Below are 4,224 nucleotides of genomic sequence, written 5' to 3'. Positions count from 1 at the left end.
TCAACACCGCCCACTACATTTCCTTCACCCTATCCCTCAGTCACCGCTACTACATTTCCTTCACCATTTCCCTCGCAACCCTCTTCTACGATTCCCTCACTTCAACCCTCTCTGCTGTGACCACCAAGCCATCCTAGCGCTTGTGGTTTTTGATCTTCTTTAGGGCAAAGAGAGCGACGTACTTTATGTGGCTCTGCAGCCCGAGGAGAGTCCCTTGACAGCCAACCAAGATGAGGATCGAGGTGACACTCTTGTTTCGATGCTTGCTTTGGAGGAGGTGGGAGAGGATCGTCAACTAACTTTCCAGATTCGGGGTAGCGTTCTAATGTGGACGTTCTAGATGCCAATGATGATGGCCTATACTATAGGTGTCATCGAGACGGTGCCCTCAACCTTAGCACAAACAATGGAAAGTTCTTCCACAATCACTTGAAAATCTTGATCCTCTCTACCTACACTAATTAGTTCATTGACTATGAGCAGCATGATACTCAGTACCTGCAGTATATTGTTAATACAATGCGACTGCGGTTTATTAATCCCTAGGGCCAGTCTTTTACCACATAGTGGATGGAAGGTTTGATCAAGACCTTCCTTCATAATAAATGGTCAACCGTTCGCAAGGCCACTAAACAATGACGCCAACACCCCAATCTCCAAAAAAGGGGTGCCAATATGCATGATGGAGAGTGGGAATTTTCCCTCCAAGAGAAGGATAGTGGAGTCGACCATCCTCAGTAAAAGCGAGCAAGGGAAAGACAACAAGCTCACATTTGGGGTTCTGGCAAAAGGACGTCTGAAGGACAAAGTGGTAAGTAACATTTTTAGTTTTTATTTGAACCATAATCTTGATGTAAACTAGTATAAATAATGCTTAATATGCAGGCAAACATCGTAGGGCATTGAGTGTCAAAGGAGGTGGTGAAGTATCAAAAACGCAACACCAAATACAACACTTACCTGTGGATGCTCTAACAAGGCCACATCAATCAAGCACGATTCGACACTCTCATCGACACCTTGACCACTACACAAGTACGGAGTCAACCTAACTAGGTAATTTTTTGTTTTTACTTATTTGAATGGTTACTAATTATGTGGTTTGTTTTGTTATTTGTGTAAACTCGAAGAGGTGGTGCTCGCTAACAAGCAGGGCTGCCAGGGTGGCAAGGACGACGAGAGTGGCCAGGGTGACAATGAGGGTTACTAGCTTACTAACACAATCCCTTCACATTTTAAGAACCTGGCCAAGAGCGCTTGTACAACATAATCCCCTCACATTTTGAACACCTAACCAAGAGCCCTTATAAATATTTTACTTTTTTTTTTGGATGCCCGACCAAAAGGCCTTGTATATATTTTGCAAACTCTTGGTATCAATAAGAAGAATTTTGTCAAATAAACTGTTTTTAAGTCTCTTGTGTTTCAAAAGTTGTATGATATTGTTAAATCTTAAATAATAAATAAATGTGATATTTTTATATCCAAGGATCTTTGAATGATGCAAAATCTTCACATATAGGCACTTCAATCATCGAAGATCCTTGGATACTTTTTTCCAATAATTTTAGTAAAGGGTATAAGCACGGCTGTCATAGTGGGTATATACGCAAAAATCAACACGGCATTTACTAAAAACATACCCACGCTAATACCCTCAAGAATTGCCACGAGGTGACAGCCGCGCTACCAGTTGTAGTGATACCCATGTGCCCAATCTTTTCTCTCTCTTGAAACACTTGTTGATGTGCGGCTATTTTTTAAGGCATTCAACCCCCTTTGTTATAGTGCTCTCTACAATGCTCTCTTTCTATAGCATTGGATGTTCCCCACCTGGCTCTCAGCTCATGGCCTTCATCACCTCTTTGCAGGTGAAAGCCTCCTTTTTTTTCTTAGTCCACTTGTCATGCAGCCCCTTTGGGAGTGCCCTCACGTAGTCCCAGACCATCTCCATCCTGATGGTGCCCCTCTTGGGCCTCCGATACTTCTGTGTCATGTCCCTCCTTGATGCACCCTTCAAGATATGGGCAATGAATGCTACCTCACGATGTTGACCTGCATCGCCTGACCTACATTGCTCAGTACTGCACGACAAGGACCCTTCAAGTTGTGGAGCTCCTTTCCTCCGTTCTCTGCTGACCTTCGGCTCCCTTTTCATGTGTTGGAACTACAAGCCCAATTGGGCACTCACGTATTTCCGTCACCCAGAAACTAAGGGGACCCCTTCAAATCAGGTCTTTGCACCTTTATAATGTAGCTCATTATTAGTCAAGAACCACCCCCTACATGTAGTTATTTCCTGCAGTCGTTACTCTCTCTCTCTCTATATATATCTATATATATATATATATATATATATATATATATATATATATATTGTTAAGGATGGAGCCTGATTTACCTTGTAATCTTCTGTGGTAAAAGCGCTGTAAGGCCCCTATTATAAGGAGAAGGCATCATGTGTGAAGGAAAATCACTCGCTGGAAAACAAAATTTTCACAGCCAAAAATCAAGGCCAACTTTAGGGGCCTCGAGGGCAGAAGCCCCCGAGACTTTTTTATTTCCTTCGTCGGAATATTTCTTTTCACCGGAATATTATGGCCGGATGGCGGCCGGAAAGTGGTTGGAAAACAACCGGTCAATTGGCCGGTGGCCGGTGGCCGGTGGTCAGAAGTCAATGGCTGGTGGCCGGTGGCCGAATTAAAAAGCGGACTTGTCTTCTTAAGCGCGGCCACACATGGGCGGATTGAAGGGTCCAATTTGGACTTATCCATGCAAGGGAGGCTACACATGGCTGCCTCTCATGAGAGAGGGTAGCCCTTTTGGCCTATAAAAGGAGGCCATCTCTACACACGTTTCATAGTGTGAAGTTGATGCAACAAGGTGAGTGTGAGGTGGTGAGAGTGAAGCAAGGTGGGATCTCCATTAAGGGTATAATCCCTTTGTAAACTATTGCTTGTTTTGAAGTACTACAGCCATTGAGTGGCTGCTTTCCCGTGGACGTAGCCCACATTGGGTAAACCACATATATCGTGTGTACTCTCTCTCTCTCTTTACTCTATAATCTCTTGTGTGTGAAATCTATCTCTCTCCATTAAGTAATCTACTCAAATATCTATTTAGCTACGTCATATTTCCTAACATATATATATATATATATATTTACATATATATATATATATGTGTGTGTGTGCAATACTCTATGTGTATGGCCTTCATAGCACTCTCTCTAAATTTTTAGCATGGCATTAGAGTCTCTTCTTAGTAGCCTGATGGTTCCAGAACCCATGGGGGGGCTACTTGTCTTTCCTCTTCTCCATTCTACTAAACCGTGTTTAACCCCATCAAGTCCTATTTAGACATAATCATTGATTGGTGCTTCCATTTTTTTGCCAAGAGAAGAGGCAATGCCCACAGCGTGCATAAAATCTTAGATAATGGTGCGGAATTGACTGCAAGTTTGAGGGAAAATACGTCGAAGGGGACGTTCGCGTACATGGCAGTAATAATGAGCATGATGGTGAATGAATTTCAATTTCATCAACACCTCTAATTTACTAATTTCAACTACATTTCTTTTTGATGATGACTATAAAATTCAATCAACATTCACTCCTTTTCCATCTTCGATATCCTTGAAGCCAAATGTAATTTGCAAGATGAACCCACAATGACGTATCTTCTCCATAAAATTTTATCATCAACTACCCTTCTCTCCTTGGGGGGGTGGGGGGGGGGGCAAGAATGCATGCTTCTCAAGTTTGAGAATGGTGCTCAAAACCTCGAGTCAAAATGAAGCATCAGCCTTGGATGAAACAATAAGCACGAATTAGGAAGAAGTCTGCATTATGAGGTTTTCTTCAACCAAAGCATGCCATCAATCCCGGATTGCTTCTATATCTAGAATTGTATCCAACTCTTACGTATGCACCACCCAATTGCTTGTGCAATAAAAAAAAAAGATTGCATTGTTAGCACAATGTCAAATAAAATGCGGCTCTCTCTCTCATGCCGCGATTGCGTCTGAGGGGGGCTATTGGAATTACAAGCCCAATTGAGCACTCACGTATGTCGACTGCCCAGAAACTAAGGGGCACATGTCAACCATCACACCCCTTCAAATCGGACCTTTGGGGTTTTCTAATGTATTTCATTTTACTAATCAAGAACCACCCCCGTACATGCAGTTAACACCTGCAGCCAATTACTCTCTCTCAGTGTCAT

The 4,224-nt window shown here is 42.7% G+C and overlaps 1 pseudogene; it reads left to right on the top strand.

Moving 5' to 3' along the window:
- The first annotated feature begins 682 nt into the window (after positions 1-682).
- On the top strand, positions 683-3,953 carry LOC147433173 (uncharacterized; annotated as a pseudogene).
- The last annotated feature ends 271 nt before the right edge of the window (positions 3,954-4,224 follow it).

This window comes from Adiantum capillus-veneris, chromosome 20 (assembly GCF_014529385.1).
Source record: "Adiantum capillus-veneris isolate H3 chromosome 20, ASM1452938v2, whole genome shotgun sequence".
NCBI lineage: Eukaryota > Viridiplantae > Streptophyta > Polypodiopsida > Polypodiales > Pteridaceae > Adiantum > Adiantum capillus-veneris.
This window is presented reverse-complemented; position numbering and strand designations above follow the sequence as displayed.